Source organism: Pseudochaenichthys georgianus, chromosome 18 (genome assembly GCF_902827115.2).
Source record: "Pseudochaenichthys georgianus chromosome 18, fPseGeo1.2, whole genome shotgun sequence".
NCBI classification, from domain to species: Eukaryota; Metazoa; Chordata; class Actinopteri; order Perciformes; family Channichthyidae; genus Pseudochaenichthys; species Pseudochaenichthys georgianus.
This window is the reverse complement of record NC_047520.1, coordinates 14061605-14081080: the sequence shown is the minus strand read 5'-3', so window position 1 is coordinate 14081080 and position 19476 is coordinate 14061605. Positions and strand designations below refer to the sequence as shown.

The 19476-nt window shown below is 44.0% G+C and overlaps 1 pseudogene; it reads right to left on the bottom strand.

Annotated features, from left to right (window-relative positions):
- Window positions 1–852: 852 nt before the first annotated feature.
- On the bottom strand, window positions 853–19290 carry LOC117463522 (serpin H1-like; annotated as a pseudogene).
- Window positions 19291–19476: the final 186 nt, after the last annotated feature.

Here is a 19476-nt window from a genome sequence, read left to right as displayed (position 1 = left end):
CTCATAAAGTTTGTTCATTTTGAAATAACTGATGACAAACTCACTGGTGTGATACACTTTTATAAAAGACCCACATAAATAATAATAATATCAGTCTGAATAGTTCATCCACTTGTGCTTGCACACAAATTGATTTATTAGGTATCAGCCTGCAACCTTGGCATATTTTTGACTATGTAACTAGTTTGTTTTAAGAGTGATATGTTTAGCATTTCGGTCTCATTCAGCATTGGCTCTATTTTGTTTTCAGGACGGTACCTTATTTTTAACATCTACGAATAAATTAGAATAATATTATACAATTTATAATATTTGCTTAAATTACAGATGTTATACAAAATAAACTAGGTTTGTTTTAATAAAGAGTAACAGGAAGGCATGTCCCAGATTGTAAGAGCCTTATGTGAACTCCTGCTAAAGCTATGTTAACACTTGTTTTTGAATTGCATTTCCCTTGTAGGTTTAAATCCACATCTAAAAATGCTTCCATGCAGTTGGATGTGTGTCTCTACACAACTCAAGTAAAATAAATGGCTGTTTCATGTATTACAGGCCTGCCTCTTATTTTTGACCTATCTCAAGCTGGAGCGGGACGAGCCTCTGTAGCATTTCTGTCAGCATTTGACCCCTAGTTGAGCAGAGCCACTTCTATGATTTCCTCTAAAGGGTAAGTACTGTACTGTAACTGGGTTGACTGCTCTGAGTGCTCTTTCGTGGTCTCACCCTCTTTTCTGCCACTTTGAATGTCCAAGAGTTAATCCCATCGTACAGAGCGGCGGGAAAGACAGGGAGTTCATGGTCCCACTTTTATCATGATTTATTTAAAAATGGAGATTAAACATTCAATTCCCTTCAAACCATTTGTTCATGTGAGCGAGCGAGACGAAGCTCTGTTGGTGATGATCACAGAGAGCTTGTATTGCAGCTCACCTCAATTACCTGTCCAAAATGTTGCTGTAGCTGTCGGCCAAATGGGGCTCCCGGATGCTGAAGAGAAAACACACAAACTGTCAACATGTATCGAAAAAGGCTCTGAATACAACTCTATTTCATTGTGGTATATATCAAGCATGGTGGCATGATCATTTTCACAGATGCAGACACAAATTGAATAATTCAATGTATGGATAATTATATTCAAAAGACCTATAGGATCTTGCACTAATTACTGGTTTACCAATTATTTTGTGTTGATTAGTTAGAAACCTTCTGTGCCTGCTGTAATCTGGAGATAAATGATTTATTTTGTGCAAAGTATGGCTCAGTGATATCAATTCGAAAAGAAAAAAACACAAGAAAAAAATAATAAAAGTATATGAAAGTTGCCCAAATAAGACGTGTATCAAGAAGCATGTGTGCATTTCACGGCTCACTCCACAGACCCCTGCAAAGTCATGCTGTCTTAATACAAACATGTGTTATGACCAAAAATGGGAAAAACACAAAAATGTGTACAGAAAGAGGATAGAAAAAAACCTCATACATTTTTTACGAGTGCAATTTCCCTCTAAAACCACTCAATAAGTACATTGACGTATTTTCCAAACCCGTAAATACTGTGAGTAGAGAGATGTGGCCTTCTTACCCGGTCTTTGTGAGCGGACGTGGGCCTGTATGTGTTTGTCAGTGTTCTGCACTGAATGCAATGTGAAGGTGAGTCAGCGGGGAGCTGCTGTTGGAACGAGCAGGATTGATGTGCTCACAGCAGAAGGACTCGGATCCATCATAGTCCTGTCTGAACGGGGCTCTCCGGTTTATTCAGCACGCTGTATACCTGCGGTACCGTGCCCTTTACAATCTCTGCTGCACAGGAGGCCCCTGCAGAGGTCATTGTAGTAGCTTTATTCACACACGAATGTGCACGTGAACAGTACAAGAGCACACACGTGCACCACACCCACTGTTGCCGAGCAGACCTGTGCAGAGGGCTAAATTAGGAACAACGCTGTGTTCCTGGAGAAGGAATGATGTGCATCAGATGGACCAGATGTGTGCCTCGATGCTTCGAATAACCCTGTAACACATGTAACAGTCAATAAAACACTGAAAGCATAAAAATAATCACCATACTTTTTACAGCCCAGAATGTAGGAATTGAAACTAAAATACATGAAATGTTGATACACATGATGAGTTTTTTATATTTGCTTGTTGGAAAGCATTTTTGCTGAGTGTGTTGACAAAGTTGTTGATGCACTTTCTAAGCACTGCAAGTCTATCGAGTGTTGTCCCTCAAAATTCAATAACTGAAGCTGCTTCAGGGTTTTTAAATCTGTTTTCATACACCCTTGAGGCTCAATGTCAGCCAATTCAGTACAGGGTAAAAGCAAAGAAGCTTCTTGCATCAGTGCTGTCAAGCAAGATGGAGCTGCGGAAGTCAACGTGAATAATATATTTATAAAGTACATTTAAAGCAGTAAAATATTTCTAGAAGTATTTAAGAGAAATGCATCTCAAATAATACACCTTATCAGTCATTCCCATGTCAAGACAATCCCCACCGGTGCTTAGAAAACAAATATACAAAAAAATCAATACCTCTTCGAATTGCTGTAATCATCCTAAACGTAGTAAGTCATTACATTTAAGTCCAGCGATGTCAGTCATGTTCTTGGGGCAACGCTGTCATTGATCCCGGCTGGTATTAAGAGATTAAAAGGATCCCGTCTCTCCGTGTTGTTGACAGGCGTTGTGACTCATTACGGCTATTAGCATTAAGCTGGCTCATCAATAAGCACTTGGTTGATCCATCAGTCTTCCGCTGATCTAGCCCAGGGGACCCCGCCGCAGACCCCTGTCAGCTCCGAGAACACCGCATGGGCATCTGTGGGTCAACTCACACGCATACACACACACACACACACACACACACACACACACACACACATTCACCTGTTTTCCTGACAGGGAGGACGTGTCACTGCGAGCCTCTATTCATTAACGTGTAACCACGACTGCGTGTTAGTGTTCGTCAGTGCATTCTTGTTTGACATTTTATTGGGTGACGAAAAAAATACTCGTCAAGTTAGTGTTTTCGCTGAATCCGTCAACTTAAGTAACGTCTTCGACTGTATTTTTAAGCGCCCCATGTAGGTGTCGGTATGTGTGTGACTGTGAGAGTGTCGGGGATGGCAGTGTCAGTCAGCGTGAGAGTATGCAGTGTCAATGTGTGACAGGCAGCCATAGTCTGATGTGATAGTGTACCACAGTGCATGTCTAGTCTTTGAGAAGGAGTGTGTAGGGAACAGAGCGAAATAAAGACAGGGAAAAGAACAGAGGTGTGTGGGTGTTACAGTTCATCACGCAGGGCCTGGTCCAGAGCTCCCATCAGCAGCAGGGCTCCAGTAGTGTTGTCTCTGACGAAGAAGATGAAGGGGTGATCGCCGTAGAACAGCTTGGGCTTTTCTACGTTCTCGTCTACATCGCTGCCTCCTTTCCCGGCTTGAGGAGCCAGCTCCAGAGAAGCCCAGTGCAGAACACCCCCCAGGTGGACTTTCCCCTTGCCCTTGTCTGGCACCATGGAGAAATCAGCCACCTTCTGGTCCCACGCTTCGGTCCAACCCAGAACTGTTTCTGCAACAAGAAAACACAGAGTGATAGAATCTGCTTAGAATCAATTATCCCCAAGCTCTGAGGTCATACTAAATCGGAAGCGGGGGGAACCGCACTGAACCCGGCCCCATGTTCAATGTAAACATAAACCCACCAAAACAGTGAATCAGTAACTTCTCTAAAGGAGTTTTGGATAGTATTGTTTACTATTGTTTATTTACTTTCCAACCCCGATACTTCGAGATGGGAAGGAGGCTGACGGTTGCCCTTGTTGTGAGCTGGCAGAACAAAGTGGGCGACAGGCAGAGAGGAGACGGAAGGAGGAAGCGGTGGATGAATAATTTAAGAGTGATGCCCCGTGACCCCCAGCACCTCCTTTGTTTTGGCTCTGATATGAATTCCACATAAAGTCGTGGTCATGACAGGTAGTTTATTCTCCCATGGCCGAGGTCCACTCACAGTGACAGGCTTCTCCAGGGGCCGGATGAGAGCATGTGTGGGTGTGAGCGTGTGACTGTGCAGACGAGTGGGAGGCCACGACTGGAGGGAAAGTTGCAGAGGGAGATGAGTGGGTGAAGATCTTGTTTTTTTCTTAAACTTTTTGCTAATCAAACTCTTTTATTGGATATATGTGTTCCAGGCAGACACGAAGAGTAAATTTAGAAGAGTTGTCTAGGTGACGGTGCGTGCTTCCTTTGGCTTTGTTTTTCAAAGCCACATTGTTGTAGCTCAGTATAATACTGCTCAGGACCACATGCGAATGGGCAATTGTAATAATCCATGTAGAATGTCTGCTTTTCTACTTAGAGGCTGCATCATGTCGGAGTATGCCTAAACACGTAATAAGTAGATGTATATACAGTTGTAGGCATCTGTCAATCCCATTCTAGTGCTTGCATGCAAAGCTCCGCTCCACACAGACACACACCTCCTGCTCTAATGCACTTCTATTGTCCTCATCCATTATTGCTCCACTCTTCCTCTCTCCTTCCACTCGCTACCACTACATCACTGTCTTCCTCTGCTGCTCTGCCACTTGCCTGGCATCCTCATCCCTCATCTGCCTTTATTTTATCCCCCTTTGTCTCACTCTCTCTGCTCCAAACTCAGTCTTTTCTCTCCCCACCTCATCCTTCTCTGTGTCTGACAGTTCGGCCGGGCCCGGTATCCATTGCTCTCGCAAATCCTATCCAGGTTTTTACACTCCTTATCTAAAGAGGAAACAGAAGCAGATGTAAGCGGGTGGATTCTGCAAATTGTTAAAGACCAATGAGTGTGCGTGCGTGCGTGCGTGTGTGTGTGTGTGTGTGTGTGTGTGTGTGTGTGTGTGTGTGTGTGTGTGTGTGTGTGTGTGTGTGTGAGGAAACGCAGCTGGTGTCTGGGTGTCTGCCTCATTCATTTCTGCAGTAGTCCATGAGGAACGTGCTCTCTTGGCCTACAGTAGTGCTGGTACCACGATGGAGCATATAAATAGTACCAACCAACCCCACCTGACCTAGCCTTCCCCTCCATCTCTCCTACCCTTCCTGTCAGGGCAGGAACACTTGGTAATTCTTTATTTCAAGATATAAAGTGTTTAAAAATGAAGGAACCCTGTGGCACCGCGTTGGGAAACGGACCAGGTGTCAGAGGATCCTATGGAGGGATGTGGCGCTGCATTAAATTGTGTGAAGAGCCTTTGGGAGGTGCCCTTTCTCTCTGAAGCGCCACATGAATCTTAGATGGAACATCACTGGGCAGACTGCTGATGCCTCGCACACAGCATCAATGAGCTATTTGTCTGAGTATTTACAGCCACAGGCATTGTCAGCCAGTGGTGTCCTCTGTGTGTGTGTAGCTTACAGGCACCAGCCCTCAGGTGTGCAGCACTCCAGTCCGCATCACATTATTTCAGCTCGATGGTTGAGCCCACTAAGTAGCGTGTTGGGTGAACCTGTGGGCGTTTAAAGGGGATAGGTTGTGGCAGCCGGGACATGTTACAGCTCTATCTGTGAGGAGGTACTTCAAGTAAGAGCGGCCTTTAAAATGACTGTAGGAGGTGAGATGAGAAGACAAATGAAGATATATAACGGGGTGACTATTGTCTGCTCTTTTTATATCAGCAGCTGCTCGTGAACTATGGGATTTCAACTATGAGCACCTTCTTAATAAACAGTAGAGTACCCCAGACAGGATCAAGTTGGCACTAGGCTATTGCTAACATTTCATGAAAAACGATGTCTATGATTTGTTGGAAAATAGTTCAATAAATAACCACTCATTATTTCATAAAGCCCAATATGACATCTTAAAAATGGCTTTTTCTGAAGACTAACAGTCCACATCTACAACATGTCCAGTCTACAATTATATGAAGCAGGTAAACAACTGAAAATCATCACAAAGAAGAAGCTGGAAAAAGCTGACTGAAAGAATAAATTGTTCAAATCCAAATACTTATAAATCAAATCACTTGTGTTGTTTGTTTTTTTGTGAGCTCCAGCATTTCCTGTCTGCCTCTTCATTTATCCAGCATAACATAATAATAATAATATGAAGGCCATTTATTTGTACATTATTGAACACCATTAACGGTATGATTTCTTCCTTCCAATATCTACATAAACCAGAACTAACCAATTGTGACACCTACTGTACATTCTGATGGAATAAACCAACCATTAAAAAGGACTAAGACTAGAAATCTTCTCATCTCAGCTTCTCTCTCATCAGTTTCCACCTCCTGTTGCCTCTGGCTTACCAATCACACTCGCAGACTGCCGTCGCCTTAAACAACTACAGACGTGTTCTGCTTAAATCAATACTGCCCTTTACATTCAGTGTGGGTGGAAACATGCAGCGTGTAGCACTGGCTTCATCACAGCTCCATGATAAGGACACATCTGATGCAAGCTTTTAAAGAAAGAAGAAAGGTCTCTTTCTATGAGCTCTCCTGAGGCTTCTTCATTGAGTCTCGTCAGCAATACCACCACCGGTGTGTTATTTACATGGGCTTTCACCTATTGTACAACACACACTATGTGTCTCATTCACTCACTCAAATACATGCAACGCTTTTTATTCCACAGGGCTACTTAAGCGCAAACGAAAAAGGAAAAAAGTAGCCGCAGCTTTGTGTGGGATATCTAAATAATGGCCATGAAACACTACTGATTATTCATATAAAGCAGGGCTGAGGTAGCTGTGTTAAAACAGCTGTCCCTCGACACTGTATACTGCCGAGTGTGCTCTTGTAAATATTTGATGGCCTTTTGACCTCATTATCCGTGATTGAGTGAGCTCTCCGGTGCGCGCTCATATGTCTTAGTCACCGGCTGGAGATATAGCCAGGATGGAGCTCAAGCTTCACCATTAGTGTGTATGTGTGTGTGGCCTGGTCAGCCCTGCATCAGAGGGAGAGGGAGAGAGCGATGAGGGTGGTTTATCCAGTGACCTCTGGGCCAGGCTTGTTAAGAGAGTTCTCCGACTACAGACTCCGACAAAGTCTGCCCTTCAGCGAAGGAGAACGCAGCAAATGGGCAGACGGAAAGAAGGCCGGTTTCTGCAGCTATGTATAGTACTCTCTCAAACACTTGTAACCTTGTCCCTGAGCAATCATTGACCCCCCTCGTCGTCCTCCACCTCTCCTGCTCACTTCCCATCCGAATGTCATTCCTATTTAGGTCAGCAGAGCAAACGTGCGGCCGCTGACTGATAGCGTATTACAGTAACATGTGAGACAACGGAATTAGATCTGTGGGACTGATAAGACGGGGAGGGCAGAGGTGAGGGAGGGAATGGGTGCGTTTGGAAGTGGCAAATCCGTGCCACATGACCCAGAGTAGGGTTGCCAGAAACTGACCATGATAAAAATCGATTATTCGGCAGCCCTGGCGAATAATAATCGATTATTCGACCGATTAGCATTATATATATCATTAGCATATATATATTTATATATATTTTGGTTGAAACTAAGCCAGAAAAAAAAAAAAAAAAACATAAATAATAAAAAAAAATATATAAATAAAATCGATTTTTAAAAATAATATTCGATTATGGAGACTGTAAAGAATATTCGAATAATCGAATAATCGCTGGCATCCCTAACCCAGAGGTGCTTCATTTGGTTTGTTCTTAGCTGTGTCCTTGCTCAGCGGACACTGGCGTTAGGGTTGGCGTTACACACACTACTATGCTCATCTGTTTGTCTCCGCTCCCAGGAGTCCATGGCCATCAGAGGCACTGACAGGCAGAGTGTAAACAGTGTTAACGCGCGGTGATGAGCAATTATTTGCCCGTACCAATTGGAGAAATGATCGTCAGAGAGGACATGGCAGGCTGGCCATGGGGGCTTGACAAGTGAGATGAAATGAGATGGGAGTGGGTTGAGAGTTTGTACAGTCCTTTCATAATGATTCCTCAAATGCACCTTCTTTTCCTAAAGAGAGCAAACAGAGGCGGACAACTCTCGACGAGTCGGAGAAATAGAGGCCAAAACATTCAAGTGCATTTCCATAATTAGGTTAGGTTACACAATGAGAGCAAAGCTACTTTTAGTTATTTGCACGAGTCAATCTTTTTTCTTCTGTCTGGCAAAGTCTCTCGTAGAGACAAAAGACGATGTGTGTAACAGTTTGTGTACTGTTCTTCCCGTTGCAAAGTCATGGCCGTGTCAAAGGGAGTTGTTTCAAGCTTTAGTTCTAGATTACAGAGTCCTCCCCAGAGCGCCCTGACAGTGTTAACGTCAAACGCGTGTTCCTCAGGGCATGGCGAGCAGAATATCATGGCAGCACAACTCTTCAGAGATGTTTGTCAAACCAGAAAGAGGCCAAAGTGGATTTCATCAGTCCATGATGAGGTTACAATGTACATCTAAGGGGGCCGTGGTAATAGATTCCAGGCAGCGTACCCTGTCCTAAGGAAATGGGTTTTCCCGACATGCTGTGTGTCTGTCAGGTTCAACTAACCTCTCTCTTACTGTGTCTTTCTCACTCACCCACGATCTTTTCCCACCAGCAACTGTCTCTCTCTGACTCAAAGAGTATGTCCAGACTCAATGCGGCCTTTCAGAAGCAGTGTGACTTCCTGCAGAGCCAAGGGAAAGACGCAAGAGGATGCAAACAGGAGGCATCTTGTTCTGAGCTACTGGAAGTGATGTGAAGACAGATCCATGCAGTATGACAATGGTTCAACTTTAAAATTATCCAGAGGTTGTATGACTTCACTTCAAAATCGTACGAGGCAACATTTAAATGGAACCAAAGCTGAGGACAATTATTTAAGAAATTAACGGAAAATTGTGAGTTCTGAAATGTAAGTATGGAGAGTCAAATGTCTTTGCATCCAATCTAAATGCGTCTTAAGGTCTGTCCTTAACTAGTTCAATCTGTAAACACGTCGGGTTAGGGTTACTACGACATCGGCATCGTGCTTCCCTATGCAAGTGAAGAAGCTCAAATCTATTAAGAATCTTTTTGCTCTCAGGGTACAAAACATTTATAGCAGCCTCTCATTTTGAGCCAATGCTGACGAACATTTCTGCCAGATGAAATGGCAAACATTGCCCTTGGAATATGATTTGTGAGACAAATATACTCCACTCTGTGAACCGACAGTTCAAGTGCAAGTGGGAGTGTTTCAGCGTGATAAGATCAAACCAGGACCAGAAGTATTTGAATCATGTAGCTTGTGAAAAATCAGCAGACACGTACATAAAACTAGACTCCAGGCAACTGCCAAGGAAAAAAGCTAACCTGTCGAACCGTGACTGAAGGTAAGGTCAGCGCACAAAGCTCGAAAATGAAACTTTCTTCTGGCCTTGACCCACATCAGCAGGATATTCTCAGCGGTGTGGAGGCTGCGTGATTCTAGCAACTTGTCTGTGACCTCGCCCCGTGTGAAGGACCCTGTGGCCTGGTCAAATACATGTTCTTACGCTAGCTCGACAAGCCTCCAGCCTTTTCGTCGGCGGCCCCCGACACAGCCTCTGGTTTGGCCTGTGTGAACCTTAACAAACCCCATGCACTTATATTAGCATCAGCAGTCACTAAGCTGCTGCTGCCTGTCTGTCTGCTCTGACTCAGACCGGCTACCTGCTGGCTCTGAGGCTGAGGGCAGCACAGACTAACAGCTGGGCGGTGGTGTGACCCTATGAAAGGAAGTCTGTGGGAGGGTCTGGAAGCCCACTGAGGAGGTATGGTCATTTCCAGGCCTCTTGACCCTATCCTAGGGTCTGATTCCCTGCTGAATGATATTTCAGCCCCATCTCCTCAAGGGAGAGTGGAGAAGCGTGGGACGGAGTGACATTTAAACCCCCCTAAGTCAGTCCGCAATGAACTGGAAGGGGCAAGGCAGGCCACTGATTCAGTTACTGGGAGGCAGAGGAAGAGGACGAGAGAAATGTAGGAGAGAAACAGAGGTCACAGGTGACGAATGTATGGAGATGGACAAGAAAGAGGAAGAAATGACATGCAACACGGAGGAAGAGTAGTGAGGCAGAGGGAAGACATGAATGGAAATTGCAGAAGCGTAAAACAAAGAAGAGGAGACGTGGAGAAACCAAAGGCGAGGATGAAGAGGAAACCATGAGGATGGATATCGTGGAGATATAAGAAACCGTATGAGGTGGATTGAAGGGTGATGCAGTTTGTGGAAATAAATGAAAAGTAGAAAGTAATAAAAATAGACAACAATTGAGGCTGCTGCAGGGATCGACTCGGTCAGATCCCACTATAGTACTAAACAACTGAGAACGGGGGAGCCTCAGATAGTCAGGGACGTAAAGAAGCCCCTCGCAGAGTCTCTTAGCCTATCAGGTGAGGAATAAGACATCAGCTCCAGCTTTTATCAAGACATATCAGAGCATTCAGCATTAGAGATGCCACTCTAGTCTGGGACTCAACATGTGAGATGTATGGGATGAGGTCAAGCTCATTCCATCTTAATTTAATGTTATCTTTATGTCTTTTTTTTTTACTAAAAAATGCAACATACCTTTTAACTACCCTGACTTTAAATTCATTATTAAAGAGAACTTACATACCAATCTTTGTTACAAATATTACACCAAATACGGATAAAACTAGAAGTGTGTTGTCCTGACCTTCAGACTGAGCGTGCTGGTGATGTTGGCCGTGGGCAGCCGATTGGTCAGCAGCTCCGGGGTCAGGAGCTTCTCCAACTTCCCAGATCCTCCACATGGAAGGGCATGAGGAGCACCATGCTGGCCTTGCCCCCACATAGGGGCGCCTCCAGAACCTACCTGCACGTCCTCATGGTAACGGTACAACCCTGGAGGACAGTGACAGGCGGAGGCACGCACAGGAACATCAGAGAGGAAAGGAGAACATTTTCCATAAAGTGATATTTACCCGCTTTTCAACAGTAAAGTGTGAATCAGCAGTTCTCTTGGAAGTTCAGCAGCAAGTTCTCACCTGCCTAAAAATAATAAATGATATTATAATGAAGTAGTATATACTGTAAAGTTATCTCCCTAACATGTTTTACTGCTGCTACTGCAGGACTTTCCTCTTCCTTGTTGTTTGACAAAGTATAAAATATGAAAAGCGTGTTAAATAAATTATAGACACACAAATTGGAAAGCTGCAGATTTGGACTGTACAGATGTTCAAACAATTTCACAACTCAAATTGCTTTGCTGGCAGGAGGTCAGTGGCAGCAGACCGTGTGTGTTTTTTTACCTGCTCTGTGCATCATCATCTCTTTGGTGTACTTCTTCCCCAGGAAGGTTGGAAGATCTTTGCCCCCCTCGCTGAACTCTCTCCCACGGCCCTGAGCAGACACACAAACAAGCAGAGGACATTTTGAATGCAGCAAATCAGAGCCTGTGAGGAAATACTTAATGATCGGAAGAGGGGAAGAAGTGGACAACAGGTTAAACAATGCCATGTTCATAAAATACATTCCGACCTCACGCACGGTGACATCGGCTGACACTGCTCATGAATCTTCAATATCTACTGCCACTCATAAAGCGTCTACTCGTCTCAAAGCTGCTGAGTGCTACACTGAGGCAGTTATGAGGTCCTTAAGGCCACATGGTCCTATTCACTGCTCACCACATCCCACTTGGCCCTGCTCACCCCCTGACAGCTGTCAATTTAGAAGGGGCTGAGAGTGTTGGACTTACTGTTGTAATAACCTCACAATACATTCCCCAAGCCGCTGGGCCATTCAATGGTGCAGGCGTGGAGCGAGGAGGTCGACGGATTATGACTTGTACTCATGTCCCTCTTTGCGAGTGACGTCTGACGCCAGCTAGGGCCGCAGTTAGCGATGATTTTCATCATAAATGATCGATTAACACACTTCTGACACAATACTAAGGTGCCAGAAGGCCAAATCAATCTAATGGTTCATCTACCCTGATAATAGTCTATAGTTGTATTGCTTGGCTACATGTATGTCAATAAAGACTATCATTAAAGGCTTTCTATTCTCCATCGATACTCAATTATTAGTCCGAAAACAGAGACAATTCAAGTTGAATAATTCAATTTAAAAGTAAATATAAAAGGAAGTCCTTTTGTGGATTCTGAATACAAATTAAATAAAGTAAACCCAGCTACATGCCAGATATTCTTTGTTATTTAAATGTTTGGATGTTCTGCTGGATAATGACTTAAAAAGATACTCTATATTAAGCACTGCACTTCTTTTAAGTAAGGCTCGGTCACATCGCCAGCAAGGCTAAAAAAGAATGTTCAAAATGAATGAAACCATGTTCCGTTAGTATACTTTTCCAAAACATTTTGAAATTGTAAAGATGAAGAAGTTATTTTCAACCATACTGCCCCGATTGAGTCATCGGTGATATTCATCAGACTTTGCAAAGCTCCAGAGCCAATAAAACAGTTTTTTATGGGCTGTCTGGAATTCTTTATGACGACTACACTAAACTTGTGTAAAACTGGAGCCACCTTAAATAGACTTCCCAAATAGTGGATGTATATTATGCTGTACTTATATGATTCTGTTTTCTTCAAGGTCTTCCTAGTCGAATGTACTTATTGTAAGTCGCTTTGGATAAAAGCGTCAGCCAAATGCAATGTAATGTAATGTTGATCAACTAATAGGCTTCTTGCTCCAGCACTTGGCGTTCCCAAAAACCCCCAAGCCCTCATTGTGCTTCAGCCAATAACAAGTCACAGCAGTACAGCTCCAACATGTGAGTTTCCCTTCCAGGCATGCTAGCGCAAGTCACAGACATTCGCTCCGCTTCCTGTAACATCGGAGATTGAAACATGATCACGCTGGAATTCAAAAACAACTGGTTGAAGATTACCTGAAGTGGCAGCCGTGTTGCTGCAATGATGTCACAATGAGGAATACCCCTCCGCAGTATGTATACATGTTTGAATTGTGTCGTTCTAATGACCTCACCGTGTGTGTGTGTGTGTGTGTGTGTGTGTGTGTGTGTGTGTGTGTGTGTGTGTGTGTGTGTGTGTGTGTGTGTGTGTGTGTGTGTGTGTGTGTGTGTGTGTGTGTGTCTCTGTGTGTGTGTCTCTGTGTGTGTCGCAGCAGGGCCTGCTTTGGGTTTGCACTACAGTATCCTCTTGTATAGGACAGCACTGTAGCGGAGAAGATCCCTTGACACTTGCATTCATTAATATCCATCAACGATAAACAATGAGAAAAATGCCCAGCCAAGAAATCTAATAGCTCGCAGACTTACCAATTCATACTGTACACTTGAGGCTACGAGCAGAGGAGAATCGATGAGACGGACCCGCTCCCTCTGCTCCCTCATCAACTTTTGATTACAAGAAGTTGTGGTATTTCAGAAGCTATTATTAGAGATAAAATAAGTGGGAACTTGTTGTTCTCTCCCGCCCTTTCTTTCCTCTTCTCGTTCCCCGTGTTATCTTGTGTCTACGTTCTCCCTTTTTCTTTTCATTTCAACAATCTTAGATGTCCTCTTCCGTCTGCAGTGTTTGTCTAAAACGGGAACAAAGCCTGAATTAATTAACTAGTGTGGACTGAAACTCCCAAGGTAGGCCTTTTTACATCCCGCACCATGTCTGTCAATCTCCTTGGCTCTCTCAGCAGGCGCCACCCTTTCTTTGCTTTCCTCCGTTTCTGGCCATTTGCTTTGCTCCCATCTCTTTATCCTGCGTCTCTTTGTCCCCTTCCCACCCAGACATCTCTCCCTGCACTGCTCTTTCTCTGCAGTGCTCTTGTAGTTCTCTTTGCTTTTAACGTCTCTCCACTGTAAACATGTTCCACTACTAATTGGCCCTGACCTTCCCTTTCTGTGGATGCTGTGTACAGCCCGGGGAAGGAGGGACAGCAAAAAGCTTTTTTGAATCATCCTTCAATAATTAACTAAAGGGGAAATTAAACAAACAGGAACGGACAAGGAAGCAGACGACTGTTCAGTGCCAAAAGAAGTCCGGCGACATCTCTGAAAACCATTACATTATCACACACTATGAATTGCCTAAGGACCGGTGAAATTCAAAGACAATACAAAAGGTTCCAAGCATCCAGAGGGAGCTACTGTATGAGCAAGAAGACAACTATTGACCACTTGTGAATTACGAATCAAAACTAAAGGAATCCAATTTTAGGTAATCTAATTTATGTGCTCCACTCTGCTGTATAATCTAATTTGTATATTTCCCTCAACAAAATTAATGAACCGACCATTGAGAATCTGCTCACAAAAAATGTGGTAATGAAGTTAAAACATCAAACAAAAGAAAATTAATTAAAATGCTTATCAATGTATATAGTCTGTCAGGGAATGTTATTTTCAAAAGGCTGTCTCTCTGTTGGCAGCCTGTTTTCACTTCAGCCGCCTCGCCTTCTTTGCACCTAATAAAAAGAATACCTGCAGCAGGGAACAGAAGGAAAAGAGGCAGATGGAGGCAGATAAGGACGTGAACAGGAGACATGTGGAGGAAGAGGAGACAGGGGTAGATCGGACACGTGATAAACAATGACAAAAGCACAAAAACAGAGAAAACCGAACGAGTGAAACAGAAGGATGTACTAACACACGTCATCATCTTTTGTGGAGATGGCAAACAAAAATGAGATCAGCAGGCATGGAAATATTGGCCGTGCTCCGAGGAAGAAATAGATGGTAGATTATATCCCTGAAAAGTTGTCATGGCCATGGGCGATTTGCTTTTCTTTGACTCATAATTAACTAAACACTAGTTGTATGAACACGGACATCCTTAAACCGTGATGTAAAAGTGATATCCTTTTAAAAAGTATAATCAAAGGTCAAAAGGTTACTAGCTCTTTGACCTTTGATTGACCTTTTTAAAAAGGGCAAAATAAGGAATTTAACATCACATGGATTGTTTTGAGATGCAACGGGTGTCTTCCTAGTGAATGCATTCATATGGAAACATTGACTTCTTCATCTACTACTGCAGTGTGTAACAAAGAACAATGCCGAGCCAAGCCGCGCCACTGCAGACTTGGAGCGCTTCGAGCACAGATGTTAGGCATGACACCGAGGGAGAGAGTCTGGACACTTGTTACTCAATTATTTAAGAAGACACATCACCCCCCAATGGAAGATGAATAAGCTCTCAGTGATAGGCCCCGGAATCATCCTTTATCTGCTGTGTCCACCAGCTGGAGTCCACTGCACACACACACACACACACACACACAAACACACACACAACACACACACACACAAACACAACACACACCACACACACACACACACCAAACACACACACACACACACAACACACAAACCACACACACACAACACACACACACACACACACACACACACACACACACACACACACACACACCACACACACACACTGCACTCAGGTGGGCATGCTGGCACACACAATGTAATAGGCAAAGTGGTGTGTAGGCTATCAGTGCTGTCGGAACACTGGAACTTGTTTCATTAATATTCTAAGACTTCTCATCCAATGCAGCAAAACAACATCAATACAGAGACATTGCATGATTAGAAATGACTCTACAATTACCAAACACACCAGTCTAATTCAGCATTACTCAGTCCAGCCAGGCTGCTGAGCTACGGGTCTGCAGCCAGGCGGTTATGCCACTGGGTACGCAACATAATAAAATATTCATTTGGCTATACAGTTGAATCATTAAGAGTCACGGTCATGACTGTTTTGGATACAGTGAGAAATGATGACTTGTTTGCATATTATTGTATGAGAATCATTTCTCAACCGCTACCATTGTATCCAACATTTTGAGAACATAGACTGCAGAAATTAGTGGACTAATCGATTCGTCTATTTGACAGAAAATTCATCGTCAACTATTTTGATAATAGAAAATTGTAATAGTAATTTTTCAAGCATTATTTTCTAACATATTATGACCAAAGTTACCATGGTGAAGTGAGCAAGTACGAGTCACTTGTAAACCTGTGTAATTACTGTGCATTGTGTCTACATACCTTTAAGGCGCAGTGCATTGGCCAGTATCAGACCTCCAGCCTCAGTCTGGATGTGATCCACTAGAGGAGCTCCTTCCTGCCCCCCCAGCCCAGCCTTAGCCCAGCCATGGAGCTGCTTCAGGTCAGCCTCGGAGTCTCCTTTTCCCAGAGGCTGATGCTGCAGCATAAACCTGGCCTGGCTCTCTTTCACAAATGCCTGGCTGACTGGAGGAGCTTGCTTTGAAAACAGGGCTGATGACGCGTGCAGGTGAAAGCTGGTACCATTAGCTTTAGTGAAGCTCTTCAACTCCTCAGACAGAAGGTCTTCAGCTCCAGCCTTGGCGGGGGTCGAGGTCTTGAGGAGGTATTTGAGCTGGCTGGAAGTGGTGCCTGCTGAGCCCCCACCGAGCGCTCCCAGTGAGGAGGCCACAAGCAGAGGGGAGAAGACGGTGTTCTCACAGCTGGAGTCAGAGTGGAGGGCCTTGTATACAGGCGCAGACCAAGAGTCCAGCTGGGGTCACCAAGGGGGGGAGGGGGCGGGGTGCAGGGTTCTGCTTGGAGGAAACAGCAGTGCTGCCTGCACCAGAACAACTGCAAAGAAATTATGAAATAGACAGGAAGCCTGGGGAACATGGCAGATCTAGAGGAAACAGAGCAGAGTCAGTACAAATAATGTGTGAAGAGATGGATGAAGAGAATGCATTCCTCACATTTAGTACACAAAGATATCTATATTTATAACATATATTTTAATGGATTTTTAACAGTGATTGCAACTCATGCTGTTATTGCTGTGTTCATATTTTTTTTTAAGCAATATAAACACAGCCTAAGGGTTCCCTCTATAGTGTAAAAAGACGTGTGCAAACAGCAGTCCTGCTCCTACAGAGCCACAACTTGATGTTGTAAATTCCTCCACTGGCAACACGGTTTTATCTCACCCGCTGCGGGAAAACCTTAGATTAAGTTTCGAAGGAAGCTTTTTAGCATTCGCGTTTCTCTATTGTGCCTTGCAACAAAAAAAAACACTCATCAGCGAGCCGGTGACAGGACTGACGGCTAACATCTGCCGTCTGGTCCAGCCTACTCTGTTATGATTTCCAAAGACCTCCAGGCAAGGAAAGGCGGAAAAAGCGTATTTGTTTTAAAGTTACCCTTAATGAATTCAAGTGTATCCTTCGCTGATGCTTCTCCTTTTTTAAGTTACGTCTCAGAGGAAGTGGGCTGTGAGTGGGTTTATACGTGGCAGCTCTCGGAGGAAGTTTACCGTCTCCCCTTAACTTCATCCCGGGAAAGAGTTCAGTTTTTCCAGAAACTTCCACGCTTCCCGTTTAAACTGCCACTGAGCACTATTTGAGTTTAACGGTGTTAATTAAGACGTAAGAAACATTTCGTAAAACTTTAAATACGACCCAAAATACATACTTAACCATAGTGGTTTTAGGCTGAGTCTCATACTTTGAAAAGCGCTATTAAAGCCCGTTCTGTTTCAAGCATTACATTTGACTCCATTTGATTGCAGCAATACTACAAATAAAGCTTAATACGCAACTTCATGTATAAAAAATATGTAAATCGATTATAAAAGCTAACCACTGGAGAAAATCTCGGTTGGGTCACTTTAAAGTCAGCTGTGGTACATGTATCGTTATGCAGGAGTTATACATTTATGCCATACAAAACCATAATTAAAATGCTAAAGTCCCTGTAGGGTATATTAGAGCCGTTCCCTGTGAGTTTGGCAGGAATTATGTGCATGTAATGTTGGGCCTGTTATAGTTTTTTAAGCGAACAAAATTCCACCAGTTGCAATAAATGAGGCGTTTCTCCGCATTTTTAAAAGCAAGCTTTGTGGGTTTGCCTGGATAATAAAGCCTCTTGTTCCTACCTCAGTGGGGGTTGCAGTTCCCAAAGCCATTCAAGCGGGGTCGCTAATGGTCTTCTCATCGCCTCAGCTCAGTGACCCTGAGAGGCTGCAGCATGTGGGCCAGGGCCTCGCAAACTTGACACCCAGCCCTCCCAGTGGAGAGGAAATAGACCACAGAGCCAGCAGACAGAGGCTTGATCCAGGCAAATCCACATGAGGGGTTTTAAGATGGGATTTGGTGTTACATTTGTCTGCATTTGTGTGATCTAATACGGGAACGGGAATGTACACGATAATGTTTAAAACAGCCCTTCCAGATTATTTATTCTAGTTAGCCTAATGAAATTACACTTGCAGGTGACTTCCACCCACTCCCAGCAGACCTCGCACCCACCCACTTGATGTAGTCCACTGTCAAGGAAAAGTAGGACAGGCCATGCAAGCCTGTTCGTCTGACCCTTCCAATGTCCTCATTCTGTATTCTCGTCAGTTTTTATGTTTCTCGCTTTCCCAAATTGTACTTTCCCTCTCTCTAAAGCAGGACAAGGAGTGTAGAGCAGATAACTTGTTACCCACAGCTTTGGGACAAGGATTATTGCCCAAATTGAAAGATGGAGAATGGTCATATGAGGTCCTAATCGATAAATGTAGGGATAGACTAAGGAGGCTAGAGAAGGATCAAAGAGGGATATGGAGGAAGATAACTGCGAGACCACCAATGCTCAGCAATCAGGCCGAACATGACAGCTTGTAGACCCAACCAATTATTTACCCCAGCCAAATCAATAGAGCTCTCTCCGAAAGATAACCATCAGCAGCACTATCTGGAACACATTCACAGCAGAACTCGCAAACACACACTGAGCTGCCACTCTCCCTCTCCGTCTCCTTTGCAAAGACACACAAGCTTCCCTCGCAGACACGTATTTATCAGACTTCCTTGGAAATAAGACAAAAATCATTTAATTATTGAACATCTACACTGAAAGAGAAGCATTAAAACAGCATATGTCAAATGTGCCTACAGCAAACGTGAAATCGCATCACTTAAAAGAAACACACTGTCTGGCACATACACATTGGTTAATGGCGTTGAGGCTGTACCCACAGCATGTACACGTGTAAGTTGGTCTTAACCGTCACCGCAGGAGTCACAGCCCCCTCCTGAGACCCCCCAGAGCCAACATCACAGCATCAGTTCATCAGTAATGAGCAGTGACATATATTACAGTGCAGGTGATTCATAAAAAACAGGGCTTGATCCGCCGATTAACGAGTCCCCGAGGGAACTGCTTGGTAACCTGAGAACAATCCCGGTCATTGGGTTGTGCATCTGGGGATTTATAAAAAGGGATGCACTTTTAACCATAATGCAACACCAAATCTCACCTGCAGCCTGCCCTAATGTTCACCTCTCAGCACCTCGCTCAAGCCTGGAGCCTTGATTCAGTTCCCCAGCTCCAGATGTCATTGTTCCGGGCAGTAAACGCTGTATTTCACCTAACGTGTTATCAGTTTATGTGGCCATTGTTCTCGGTTGTTGTCGAGGTCAAGCGCTTGTGGCTCTTAGGCTCGCTTTCAGAATCAACACCTCTCAATGAAGGCTGTTACGGTCACTGCCAACTGGCCTACAGCTATTCTGTCCCTCTTCATGCGA